Here is a 14,701-nt window from a genome sequence, read left to right as displayed (position 1 = left end):
ACTGCCTGCAGTACCTGCATGCTTACTTGCAAAGACTGATGAACAAGGACCCCCCAGATCCCGTTGCACTTCCCTTCTACCCAACTTGACGCCAGTTAGATAATAATCTGCCTTCTTGTTTTCGATACCATAGTGGTAAACTCACATTTATCCACATTAAGCTTCATCTATCATGCATCTGCCCACTCTCCCAACCTGTACAAGTCACGCTGCATTCTCACAGCATATTTTCACAGTTAACACTGCCACCCAGCTTTGTGTCGTCTGCAAATTTGCTAAAGTTACTATGAATCCCTTCATCCAAATCGTTGATGTATATGGTAAATAGCTGCGGTCCCAGCACCGAGGTTTGCGGTACCTCACAAGTCCCTGCCTGCCATTCTGAAAGGGACACGTAAATCCCTACACCTTTTTTTCCTATCAGCCAACCAATTTTCTATCCATTTCAGCACTCTACTCCCAATACCATGTGCCCTTATTTTGCCCACTAATCCAGGCACACTGCATCCACTGGCTCTCCCTTGTCCAATTTCCTAGTTACATCCTCAAAAATGTCCAGAAGATTCGTCAAGCATGATTTCCCCTTCGTAAATCCATGCCGACTCGGACCGATCATGTTACTGCTGTACAAATGTGCGGCTATTTCATCTTTCATAATTGACTCCAGCATCTTCCCCACCACCGATGTCAGGCTAACTGGTCTATAATTCTCTGTTTTCTCTCTACCGTCTTTTTTTTTTTAAAGTGGGATAACATCAGCTACCCTCCGATCTATAGGAACTGACCCTGAAGCTACAGAACATTGGAAAATTAACAACAATGCATCCACGATTTCTAGAGCCACTTCTTTAAGTACCCTGGGATGAAGACCACCAGGCCCCGGGGATTTATCAGCCTTCAGTCCCATCCGTCCACCCAACGCAATTTCCTGCCTCATGTGGAGTTCCTTTAGTTCCTCCGTCACCCCAGATCCTCTAGCCACTACTATATCAGGAAGATCAGGAAGCACGGAGAAAAAGCTAATATAAATTAGGCATTAACTCAGTATATTCAAAGGAGGGTATTACTATCACTGACATTACTGTACAACTATCATTATTTGGGATACTTGTAAAAATGATCAGAATCAGGACAAAACATTAAGATGCGGGTTTATAAAAAAATAATTATTCTGCTCACTTACCAGGGAGCCCAACGATGACAATGATCACGTACCAGATTTTCTCCACATTATGATATGTGTCTATTATTTTCTGCTCCATGCCACGTCCTGTAATCTCCAGGAATGAAATGCTGGGGCAGAAAAATCCCTGGAATTTTATACCATTTACCGTCTCCACCGGGACAGTGACATTTCAACAGAGTTAGAAATAGAGATCATGATTTATATTTTTGTAAACAGATTACATCACCGTAGTGAAATCCACGTTGTTAACACGGTGTGGATATTTGTTTAATTACGGTTGCGAAACACCAAATAATAATCATTGTGGGATGGCATTTGGGAGCGGCTTTGTTCCAGCAAAGGGAATACTGTTTAACACTTCATCAGATCCAACTCTGTACTTCAAGTTACTTGTCTGATTCACTTCAGAACGCTTCATTGAACACGGTGGTCTCAAATCCCTGGCATTGTCTCGGGGCTTCTGGTGCCCAGTTTCTAGATGGACAGCGACGAAAGGTGGAGGAATTAATTCCTCAGACCAAACTGGCCATTACACATTACCTCGCCACTCAATGTAATCACAGCTCATCAGATTTTATCCTTAACCCCAGAATCCCAACGACGCTGGTAACCACACACTTTGCTTGCCTGGAATGTATCTTATTTTGCCTTCATCTCCTCTGAGGAAATCCTAAAAGTATAATGTGGATAATTGTGAGCTTTATGTGGCAAGAACAGGAAGACAGATTATGATCGGAATGGTGTCAGCTTAAGAAGAGCGGAGGTGCAACGAGACCTGGGTGAGCTTGTACATCAGTCACTGAAAGTAGGCATGCAGGTTCAACAGGCAGTGAAGAAAGCTAGTGGCATGTTGGCCTTCATTTCGAGCGGATTTGAGTTTAGTGCAAGATGGCAGGCAGGGACTTAGGGCCCTGATAAACCACACCTATGTGCAATTTCGGTCTCCTAATTTGAGGAAGGACATTATGGGTGTTGAGGGAGTGCAGCGTCGGTTCAGGTTAATTCCCGGGATGGCCGGACTGATGTATGATGACATAATGGGTCGACTTAGTTTGTATTAACTGGAATTTAGAAGGATGAGAGGCAATCTCATAGAAACATATATACCTTCTTAAAGTATTTGAAAGGTTAGATGATGGAAACATTTACCGGATGTTGGGGGAGTTCAGAACAGGTGGTCATAGTTTAAGAATATGAGGCAATGTAGGACAGAGATGAAGAAATAATTATTCACCCAGTGAGTTGTGAATCTGTGGGATTCTCTTCCACAGAAAGCAGTGGTGGCCAAGTCACAGAGAGTTTCAATAATGTTAGATTTAGCTCTTTGGATTAAAGGACTCAATGGATGTTGGTGAAAGTACGACGTTGGATTGATTTTAGATGATCAGCCATGATCATATTGAATGGTGAGCTAGGTCGAAGGGCCGAATGGCCTACTTCTGCACTTATTTATTTATGTTTCTATGTTTTTCACAACGGCATTCTCCAGCTTTCGCCCCACAGCACCTGACACCCGCAGCCGCTGTCAAGCTCCGCCTTAAATATATCCATTGATCTGTGTGGCAACGAATCCCACAGATTCAACACCCTCCGGCTGAAGAAATTCTTCATCAACCCCATTCTAAAGTTACGACCTTTCATTCTGAAACTGTGCGCTCTGGTCATAGTCTCTCTCACTGGTGGAAACATCCTCTCCGCTTCCACTATGCAAGCTTTTCACCATTTGATGGGGTGTGCATGGTGCAGAGAGGCTTCAGGAGGATGGGAACTGTTTTTTTTCATCCCAGAAAGGGATGAGGAGGGTCGGGATGGAATGTTTAGAATGTAGAAAGGGTGCACGAGACAGGGGATGGCCGGGGGGGAGGGGGGGGGGGTGGTTAGGGTTAGGGTGAGTGATCGTGCAAAGATGGTTCATGAGTGTGCGGATGCGTTGTGGACTGTGGAGGTGGTTAGAGTGCTGACATGGATAGAAAATTGGTTGGCTGGCAGGAAACAAAGAGTAGGGATTAACGGGTCCCTTTCAGAATGGCTGGCAGTGACTAGTGGGGTACCACGAGGTTCGGTGCTGGGACAGCGGTTATTTATAATATCCATCAATGATTTGGATGAAGGGATTGAAAGTGTTCATTAACAACTGAAATTGTCTTTAGGCTGCTTTTTCAACATCATGTCAGGAAACGTTAGAGGTCAAGGTGATGTGGCTATTGCTGTAGTATCCTCTGGGATAGCAGCTACATTAATGCCTGGTGGAAGAACTACACATTATCGATTCAAGTTACCTATCCAACTGGCCGAGGATACATTGTGCAACATCGAGCAGAACTCTAAGACGGCACATTTCACGAGGCAAGTGAAAGTGATTGTTTGGGATGAATGTCCAATGATTAGGAGAGAACGCTTTGAAGTTGTGGACAGAACTCTTCCAGATGTCTTCAGCAACACTAAGTATTTTGCTGCCCCCCTGCCAGTACAGGCCTCAGTGACTGAGCTGCCAGCCCTCAGTGACTGAGCTGCCAGCCCAATAATGCATTCGGCCCACAAACTCCATACTAGCCCTCTGGAAATCAGTACCTTCGACCCACAACACTCATACTAGCGCAACAGAAAGCTCCCCCCCCCACTGGCCAGCCATATTGGAATTGGTGGAGAGGTGGAATATTGTGTTGGGTGTCCAGCCCTCCTGTGTGATGTGTCCAGCCCTCCCAATGGGAGACACTCTCTCTCTCTCTCTCCCTCTCCCTCCCCCCCCCCCCCCCCCCCCCCTCCCCCTCCCCCTGCCCTCCCCCCCCCGCCCCCTCCTCCACCTCCCCCTCCCCCTCCACCTCCCCCTACCCCTCCCCTCCTCCCCCTCCCCCTCCCCCTCCCCCTCCCCCTCCCCCTCCCCCTCCCCTCCCCTCCCCCTCCCCCTCTCCCTCTCTCTCCCCCTCTCCCTCTCCCTCCCCCTCCCTGCTTTGGACATAATCTTTGGTATCTATCTATTCATCCATCCATCTATCTATCTTTTGATAATTAATATTATTTATATTTATATATATATATATATATATATATATATATATATATATATATATATATATTTATATATATATATATATATATATATAAAAATAATATTCATTATCAAAAGATAGATAGATATATAGATCAATGGATGGATGGATAGATAGATACCAAAGATTCTGTCCAAAACAGGCGTGTGTGTATTAAGCAACCAGAGACTGCGGACACCTGTAGGATGCTGTCATGGGGGCGCGGATTTATTAATGAGCCGAAGCACGGAAGCGAACGGATATGTCACCGCCCTCTTCACATCCTCTCAAAATTTAGACTGGGTGACCGCGTAAATAAATGTGTTCGTGCAGCAGCTGAGATTGCTCAGGATTTGCGAGAAGTCGCTGACGATGTGAGCAGCAACATTCGGACCATCTGAAGCTCCTTTGAATATATTGTAGACGAAGTATAATACAAACGTCATCCATAGTAGGATGAAGCTTCCGGAGATGGCGAAGAGTAATACCACTGATTTTCTCCTGCTCTCCATCTCGGGGTCAGTGCGGTCCAACCCCTTCCTCTGACCCCTCAGTCGCTGACGGCCCCGACTGGCGATTAAAATGTGCCGGACTGTCAGACCATTGAGCATGAGAATTACAATGAAAGGGACGATCGGAGTCAAAACCCTCTCGAGGTACTCATACACCACCCATCCGGGGTCAGTATGATAACTGACCATCCTTTTACAGCGCCATGGGACATTGTCGATGATCACAAAGGGTACATATATGAAGTAGAGGGGAACGTTTTTCAGACAGAACAGAACGCCGACTGTTGCGAGAACCGCAGCCGCAGTTTTCCCGGTGCAAATTTTTGTTTTTCATCTTGTGGCAACAAATGGCGACAAACCGATCAAAGGTGAAATTGACGGTGAACCAGACAGAGCAGTCTCGAGCTGCGGCCTTCAGCACAATGACAGTACTGCACCCAGGGGTCATGGTCAGGAAACTCCACAGAAAGTAATGGTATCGGACATGATACAAGATGTCCTCGGTGATGATGACCAGTAGATCGGCAGCTGCCATGGCCACCAAGTAGCGAGTGGTGCAGGTGGAGAGGCCGCACTTTCCCCGGGCCAGGATCACAATCGCCAATAGGTTCACTGCAGAAAGAGAAGTGAACTGATACTGGGCATTGGAGTCATTGTGATAGAGTGATCCAGTGTGGAAACAGGTCTTTCGCTTCAAGTCGCCCACACCGGCCATCAATGTCCCAGCTACACTTGTCCCACTTGCCTGCTCTTGGCCTATCCCTCCAAACCGGTCCTATTAATGTACCAGTCCAATTGTTCCCTAAACGACGGGATAGTCCCAGACTCAATTACCTCCTCTGGCAGATTGATCCGTCTGCCCACCACCCCTCGTGTGAAAAGTTACCCCCCGTATTCATATTAAATCTTTTCGCCTTTACCTTAAACCTATGTCCTCTGGTTCCCGATTCCCCTACTCTGGGCAAAAGACGCTGCATCTAACCGATCTATTCTTCTCATGATTTTGTAAATATCTATAAGATCTCCCCTCATCCTCCTGCGTTCCGTGGAATACAGACCCGGCCTATTCACCCCTTCCCTGTAGCTCACACCTCCAGTCGTGGCAATATGCTCGTGAATCTTTTCAGAACCGTTTCAAGCTTGACACTTTATTTCCTACAACATGGTGCCCGGAACTGGACACAATATTCTTGAATGCGTTGTCACCAACATATTACGCAACTGCAACATGGCCTCCCAAATTCTATGCCTAATACTCTGACTGATGAAGGCCAATCTTCCTGCGAATGGACCTTCAAGGAACCATGCACTTGTTCTCCTAGATTCCTCTGCTCTACAACACTACCCAGATGCCTACCATTTACTGTGTAGGTCCTGCCCTTGTTAGACGTCCCAAAATGCAACACCTCACACTTTTCTGTATGAAATGCCATCGACCATTCCTCCGTCCAACTGGCCAATTGATCCAGATTCTGCTGTAATCGTTCACAACCATATTCACTAACTGCAAAACTACTTTTGTCACATCAGCAAACTTGCTAATCTTGCCCCGTGTGTTCTCATCCAAATCATTGATATTGATGAAAAACAATAACGGGCCCAGGAACGAACCTTGAGGCACACCACTAGTCACAGCCCTCCAGTCCGAGAAGCAACCTTCCACCATCACCCTCTGCTTCCTTCCTTGGAGCAAATTTGCTATCCATTCAGCAATCTCTCCTTGGATCTCATGCGATTTAACCTTCCAGAGCAGCCTTCCATGCGGAACCTTGTCGAACGCCTTACTGAATTCAATGTATACAACATCTACAGCTCGGCCCTCATCAACCTTTTTGATCATGTCTTTAAAATCCAATCAGCTTTGTAAGGCACAAATCTCCCACGGGCAAAACCATACTGACTATCCCTGGTCAGCCCTTGTCCATTTAAATGCCTGTATAACTTTACCCTCAGAATACTCTCGAGTCACTTAACAACTGCAGATGTTAAGCTCACCGGCACATAGGTTGTTGCTCCTCTTTGGTCCTATATTCGATTCCTGATGTCTTGTAAGGATGACACAGACTTTCTCAATTAACTCAATAATCATTTCGGCAGGTTTGTGGCACTGAACACCACTACAGTGAGGAAATTAGAGCCTCAACCAGGAGAACAGACACTGTCTTTTGAAACTGCTGAAGTCCGCAGAATCCTGGAGGGCATTGACAAGAGAAAGGCAGCCGGACCGGATAACATACCGGGGCGTCTGCTTAGGGGATGTGCCGACCAGCTGGCTCTGGTTCTGACAGACATTCTTAACACCTCCCTGAACCAGGCCATTGTTCCATCATGTTTCAAGACAGCCACCATCATACCAGTTCCCAGAAAGTCCACAATAACCAGCCTGAATGATTACCGCCCCGTATCACTCACACCAATAATAATAAAGTGCTTTGAGAGGCTTATTAAGCAGCACGTGGTCTCTAAACTCCCCTCCAGTTTTGACCCGCTCCAGTTTGCTTATCGCCCGAACCGCTCCACAGAGGATGCTATCTCCTCTGCAGTCCACCTGAGCCTACAACACCTGGAGGAGAAGAACACCCACGTGCGGATGCTGTTTGTTGACGTCAGCTCAGCATTCAATACGATAATCCCCGTGCATCTGGTGAGCAAACTGGCACCCCTAGGATTCAATACCACACTATGCAACTGGATCCTGGATTTCCTTTCTGAAAGACCCCAGTCTGTGCGGGTGGGGAAGAACACCTCCTCGGTCATCACACTGAGCACCGGCTCCCCTCAGGGCTGTGTCCTGAGTCCGCTGCTCTTCACATTGATGACACATGACTGTGTCGCCAGGTCCACTACTAACCATATCATCAAATACGCGGATGACACAACAGTAGTGGGCTTCATCCGCAACAACGACGACCAGGCATACATAGAGGAGATGGAGCAGCTGGTGAGCTGGTGCAGCAGGAACAACCTTCTCCTAAATGTGGACAAAACCAAGGAGATTGTCTTCGACTTCAGAAAGAAAAATCAGCCCAGTCACACTCCGCTGTGCATCAACAACTTAGCAGTGGAGCAGGTGAAAAGCATCAAGTTCCTGGGAGTGCATATAACGGATACCTTAACTTGGACTACAAACATCACATCTCTGGTAAAACGGGCACAGCAGCGTTTGTACTTCCTCCGCAGGATGAGAAGATCACACCTCCACCCTCCCATCCTCACCACATTCCACAGAAGCACCATTGAATCAGCCATGACCAGCTGCATCTCTATGCGGCGGCTGTACAGATGCGGACTGGAAGTGCGTTCAGAGAGTGGTGAGGACAGCGGAAAAAATCATTGGGACTTCTCTTCCTTCCATCATGGACATTGGTTACAAACGCTGTCTGACAAGAGCTAAGGGCATTACCAGAGCCCCCACACACCCACAATATGGACTGTTTACACTGCTGAACTCTGGGAGGAGGTACCGCAGCATGAAGAGCGGGACAACCAGGTTCTGCAACAGCTTCATCCCCCAGGCCATAAGACTACTGAACTCACAATAGTAGGGATTAACGGGTCCATTTCAGAATGGCTGGCAGTGACTAGTTGGGTACCACGAGGTTCGGTGCTGGGACAGCGGTTATTTATAATATCCATCAATGATTTGGATGAAGGGATTGAAAGTAACATTAGCAATTTGCAGATGACACAAAGCTGGGTGTCAATGTGTACTGTTAAGAGGATGCCGTGAGAATGCATAGTGACTTGGACACGTTGGGGGAGATGGCAGATGCATGGCGGATGAAGTTTAATGTGGATAAATGTGAGGTTATTGACTTTGGTATCAAAAACAGGAAGGCAGATTACTATCTAAATGGCGTCGTTGGGAAAAGGGGAAGTACAACGAGATCTGGGGGTTATTGTTCAAGTCAAGTCAAGTCAAGTCAAGTTTATTTGTCACATACACATACGAGATGTGCAGTGAAATGAAAGTGGCAATGCTCGCGGACTTTTGTGCAAAAGACAAACAACCAAACAAACTATAAACACAATCATAACACACATATTCTTTTACATAATAAATAATGGAAGGAAAAACGTTCAGTAGAGTTAGTCCCTGGTCAGATAGGCGTTTACAGTCCGAATGGCCTCTGGGAAGAAACTCCTTCTCAACCTCTCCGTTCTCATCGCATGGCAACGGAGGCGTTTGCCTGACTGTAGCAGCTGGAACAGTCCGTTGCAGGGGTGGAAGGGGTCTTTCATGATATTGTTGGCTCTGGAGTTGCACCTCCTGATGTATAGTTCCTGCAGGGGGGCAAGTGAAGTTCCCATAGTGCGTTCGGCCGAACGCACTACTCTCTGCAGAGCCTTCTTGTCCTTGGCAGAGCAATTCCCAAACCAGATGGTAATGTTCCCGGACATCAGCCTATGGATGTAAGCATGCAGTAACAGCAGGCAGTGAAGACATCGAATGGCATTCGGCCTTTGTAACAAGAGGAATCGAGTACAGGAGCAAAGTGGTCCTCCTGCAGATGCACAGGGCCCTATTGAGACCACACCTGGAGTATTGTGTGCAGTATTGGTCCCCTAATTTGACGAGTGCAGGGAGTGCAGCGTAGATTCACAAACTTAATTCTCGGGATGGCGGGACTGTTATATTCTGAGAGAATGGAGCGGCTGGTTTTGTATACTCTGGAATCTGAGAGGAGATCTTATTGAAACATATAAGATTATTAAGGGTTTGGACACGCTAGACGCAGGAAACATTTTCCCGATGTTGGGGGAGTCCAGAACCAGGGGCCACAGTTTAAGAAAATGGGTAAGCCATGCAGAGATGGTCGAGGAGTGTGGGTGTGGGGGCGGTGTTCAGGATTGGGGGGAGCAGACCGGTTCGGGAGTGCGGGGATGGGTTTCGAGGGAGAGGAGTGTTAATAGTGCAGAGAGTGTTCAGGAGGGTGTGGTAAGAAATGATTCACGATGGTTCAGGAACGTGAGAGGGTGTGAAGAGTGCAGAAAGGGTTCAGAAGTGTGTGGAGGGTTCGGGAGGGGCGATAGGGTGAGTGGGTGATGGTGTTGAGAACAAAAACGTAGAAAAGAGGTGCAGGAGAAGGCCATTCGTCCCTTCGAGCCAGAAACAACATTCATTGTGATCATGGCTGATCGTCCCCAATCAGTAAACACCATCCCCTCATCCAGCGACGCCTCCTTCCTTGAGGAGATTAACCACTTCTATGGCCGCTTCGACAGGGACAATCTAGAGACAGCCATCAAGGCTGTGCTCCCTGCTGATTACCAACCCCTCACACTCACCCCCTACGACGTGTGCGTGGCAGTGAGTAGGACTAATGCACGTAAGGCTGCTGGCCCTGACGGCATCCCCGGCGCATCCTCAGGGCCTGTGCTGCGCAGCTGACTGACGTCTGGACTGACATCTTCAACCTGTCACTTGCCCAAGCAGTTGTCCCCACGTGCCTTAAAGCCACCACCGCCAAAACACTCCACTGCGGCAAGCCTCAACGACTTTCGCCCAGTTGCACTTACTCCCATCATCACCAAGTGCTTCGAGAGGCTGGTCCTGGCGCACCTCAAAGGCTGCCTACCCCCCACATTGGATCCCTATCAGTTTGCCTATCGCAAGAACAGGAGTACGGAGGATGCCATCTCAACGGCACTTCACTCCGCTCTCTCCCACCTCGACAACAGAGACACTTACGTAAGAATGCTGTTCATCGATTACAGCTCAGCATTCAACACCATTATACCCTCTAAACTGATCACCAAACTCGGTAACCTGGGCATCGACCCATCCCTCTGCAACTGGATACTGGACTTTCTAACCAACAGACCCCAGTCTGTTAGGTTAGACAACCACACCTCTTCAACCCTCACCCTGAACACCGGCGTTCCACAGGGCTGTGTATTGAGCCCCCTCCTCTACTCCCTCTTCACCTACGAGTGCACACCTGTACATGGTACTAACACCATCATCAAGTATGCAGATGATACAATGGTGATTGGCCTCATCAGCAAAAACGATGAGTCGGCTTATAGGGAGGAGGTCCAGCTCCTAGCAGCATGGTGCGCTGACAACAACCTGGCCCTTAACTCCAAGAAGACCAAGGAGCTCATTGTAGACTACAGGAAGTCTAGGGGCGGCACGCACACCCCCATCCACATCAACGGGACGGAGGTGGAACGTGTTTCCAGCTTCAGGTTCCTGGGGGTCAACATCTCCGATGACCTCTCTTGGACCCACAATACCTCAACTCTGGTCAAGAAGGCTCACCAGCGTCTCTTCTTCCTGAGGAGACTGAAGAAGGTCCATCTGTCTCCTCAGATTCTGGTGTACTTCTACCGCTGCACCATCGAGAGTATCCTTACCAACTGTATCACAGTATGGTATGGCAACTGCTCTGTCTCCGACCGGAAAGCACTGCAGAGGGTGGTGAAAATTGCCCAACGCATCACCGGTTCCTCGCTCCCCTCCATTGAGTCTGTCCAAAGCAAGCGTTGGCTGCGAAGGGCGCTCAGCATCGCCAAGGACTGCTCACACCCCAACCATGGACTGTTTACCCTCCTACCATCCGGGAGGCGCTACAGGTCTCTCCGTTGCCGGACCAGCAGGTCCAGGAACAGCTTCTTCCCTGCGGCTGTCACACTACTCAACAATGTACCTCGGTGACTGCCAATCACCCCCCCCCCTGACACTCCTCCCACAGGAAAAACACTATGACTGTATGCATGTAAATAGATTTATTTATTGAAATCATATTCTATGTCGCTCTTCCAGGGAGATGCTAACTGCATTTCGTTGTCTCTGTACTGTACACTGACAATGACAATTAAAGTTGAATCTGAATCTGAAACTAAACCCGTGCCTGCCTTCTCCCCAAATCCCTTTACTCCACTAGCCCCTAGGGCTCTATCTAACTCTCTCTTAATTCATCCAGTGATTTGGCCTCCACTGCCCTCTGTTGCAGGGAATTCCACAAATTCACAACTCTCTGGGTGAAAACGTTTTTCCTCACCTCAGTATTAAATGGCCTCCCATTCATTCTAAGACTGTGGCCCGTGGTTCTGGACTCGCCCAACATTGGGAAGATTTTTCCTGCATCCAGCTTGTCCAGTCCTTTTGCAATTTTAGATGTTTCTATATGATCCTCCAGAATCCAGACTCCACAGGCACCGGCGGCAAGGGATTCGCTCCGATGTTAAGACCGTGCCCCGCGGTGGAGCTCACGACAATCCGAGGAGGCCTCCAGCTCCAGCGATGGTAGGCCGCAGAGTCCGGAGAATGTTGATCCGAAAATTGATCACATCTCCAGGAATGTAGGAACTTGAAAAAAAGTTCCCCCCGATCGCCCCCTCCCCCCACAGAAAAGAAAACGAAGTACGTTAAAACAAACTTTTAACAAACGCTAAAAATAACAAAAATATGAAAAATCCGAATAGACAGTCGGCAGGGTTTCCATCTCCTGTGAACGATGTACAAGGACGCTCAGGTCTCGCAGCACCTCCCCCTTACCTTCAGTATTTTTCCTTGCCCTCCATTTCAGAATAATAGTGCTTTAAGCCAATAACTCGCCACTGCCACTGGCAATAAATATATGCATATATAAATAAAGGGCAACTTTCCAGCCCTTTATCTCATTGGCCACGCTCGGCTGCAAATATGTGTCAATCTGGTGGGCAATCTTCCTCTAGTCGTGGGGGTGGATGTTTGGCGGGAGGGGGGGGGGTGCTCACAAATGGAACAGCTTCGGGCCTCTCTTCATCTAAATCCGACCCTGCATCCGGGATCCTGCAGGTCCTGCTGCAAATCCCCCGTCCCCCACTGGAGGGCAGCAACGGATATACGGCATCAGCAGCAGCGCCGCGTACCCGGGTCACCTGACAGCAGGCAGGGTCGCCTCTGACATCACAGCCCGGCCGGCTCGGGAAGCGTTGGGGTTTAAAGGGGAGGGCGGCTGTTTAAAGGGGTGGGCGGCCGTTTAAAGGGGAGGGCGGCCGTTTAAAGGGGAGGGCGGGGAATCGGCCAACAATATTCCGGTCCCCAGGGCGGTGACGTTTACACCCCGAGATGTTCACACGTCCACTCTCAGTCTGGGTTTGGGTTCTTGCACCGACCTCAGTTCCTTCTTCTCGGTCGGACTGAACTTATTCTTCCCCAGCCTGCATCAAGTCGAGGAATAAAGAGGACATAAACAGATGAAACAACAGTGTCAATAACCTGGCCCTTAACCCTCCTATGGATGTTTGTGTTACAGTTTTATTGTGGTTGTGTGCTCTTTATTATTGTATCGCTGCAGACAACCCAAATTTCCACCAGCCTGGCTGTGTGGCAATAAATTATATCTAATCTATCTAATCTAATCTAATAACAGGGACTGGGGTTAATATTTCAACAACACTTACAAAACAATATCACAGGAGAAGCCCGCGGATCCCCTGATATTTTATCACATTAAACATTAACACAAACACTCACTTGACCCACTCCAGTCTCGGGTGGTTCAGTGTGAGGCAGCGGAGAGCGGGGACAGATCTGTTTGTGAGGGAGTTGTGTCCCAGGTTCAGCTCCGTCACCGTGCGGTTTGTACTGAGAGCGGAGACGAGATCCTCGGCTCCAGAATCTGTGAGACCGACACTGTTCAGCCTGGAGATGAGAGAGAGTGGGGGTGAGGGACACAGAGAGGTAAATCATGTCTGACGAATCTTATAGAATTTTTCGAGGATGTAACTAGTAGAGTGGATAAGGGAGAACCAGTGGATGTGTTATATCTGGACTTTCAGAAGGCGTTCGACAAGGTCCCACATAAGAGATTAGTATAAAAACTTAAAGCACACGGTATTGGGGGTTCGGTATTGATGTGGATAGAGAACTGGCTGGCAGACAGGAAGCAAAGAGTAGGAATAGACGGGTCCTTTTCTCAATGGCAGGCAGTGACTAGTGGGGTACCGCAAGGCTCAGTGCTGGGACCCCAGCTATTTACAATATATATTAATGATTTGGACGAGGGAATTGAATGCAACATCTCCAAGTTTGCGGATGACACGAAGCTGGGGGGCAGTGTGAGCTGTGAGGAGGATGCTAGGAGGTTGCAAGGTGACTTGGATAGGCTGGGTTAGTGGGCAAATGCAGCGGGAACTGTGTAAGTCCTCCAAGGTAAGGAGAGGGCAGCCGACAATCCTCTGGGCGTTGTCAATGGCCCACTGGAGCGCTTTCCTCTGAGCCGCTGTGCAGCTGGTGTACCATACGCATACACAGTATGTTAGGGCGCTCTCAATGGAGCACAGATAAAAGGACAGCAGCAGTCTCTGAGTGATGTTATTTTTCCTGAGCACCCTCAGGAAGTGCTGTCTCTGCTGGACCTTTTTCAGCAGCGCAGAGGTGTTCACGCTCCGCGTCAGGTCCTCCTCAATATGGATTCCCAGGAAGCGGAAATCCGCCACCCTCTCCACACAGTCCCCTCTGATAATTAATGGTACCATGTCCGTTTTATTCTTCCTGAAGTCTATTATTATTTCCTTTGTCTTTAAGGTGTTGAGGAGCAGGTTATTTTCTCCACACCACACTGTCAGCTGCTCCGCCTCATCCCGGTAGGCGTACTCCCCCCCCCCGGAGATGAGTCCCACCACCGTAGTGTCATACGCAAAATTGACAATGGTGTTGTTGTGGTGGGCGGGGGTGCAGTCATGTGTGTAGATGGTGTAGAGTATGGGGCACAGCACGCAGCCCTGTGGAGAGCCGGTACTGAGGCTGAGGGCCGTGGATGTGTGATGGCCCACTCTGACTCTCTGGCTGCGACCCGACAGGAAGCTATTTATCCACATGCAGGTGGAGTGTGGAAGTCCCAAGTCCCCCAGTTTGTCCACCAGTTTGTGGGGAAGGATGGTATTAAAAGCAGAGCTGTAGTCCACAAAGAGCATCCGCACGTAGCTCCCCCGCTGCTCCATGTGGAGAGGAGGGAGTGAGGGGGGGAAGGAGTGGAGAG

The 14,701-nt window shown here is 48.6% G+C and overlaps 2 long non-coding RNA genes across 2 annotated transcripts; both read right to left on the bottom strand.

Annotated features, from left to right (window-relative positions):
* Positions 1-2,698: 2,698 nt before the first annotated feature.
* On the bottom strand, positions 2,699-13,357 carry LOC116970190. The gene is made up of 3 exons (XR_004411048.1): positions 13,204-13,357; positions 9,127-9,132; positions 2,699-2,708 (listed from the first exon to the last, which is right to left on the bottom strand). It is a non-coding gene; the product is annotated as an uncharacterized LOC116970190 (long non-coding RNA).
* LOC116970191 lies at positions 12,682-13,141 on the bottom strand. The gene is made up of 2 exons (XR_004411049.1): positions 13,089-13,141; positions 12,682-12,936 (listed from the first exon to the last, which is right to left on the bottom strand). It is a non-coding gene; the product is annotated as an uncharacterized LOC116970191 (long non-coding RNA).
* Positions 13,358-14,701: the final 1,344 nt, after the last annotated feature.

The sequence above is a fragment of the Amblyraja radiata genome, unplaced genomic scaffold, assembly GCF_010909765.2.
Source record: "Amblyraja radiata isolate CabotCenter1 unplaced genomic scaffold, sAmbRad1.1.pri scaffold_622_ctg1, whole genome shotgun sequence".
Lineage (NCBI taxonomy): Eukaryota > Metazoa > Chordata > Chondrichthyes > Rajiformes > Rajidae > Amblyraja > Amblyraja radiata.
Note: the sequence above shows the minus strand (reverse complement) of the source record. Positions and strands in the feature narration are given on the sequence as shown.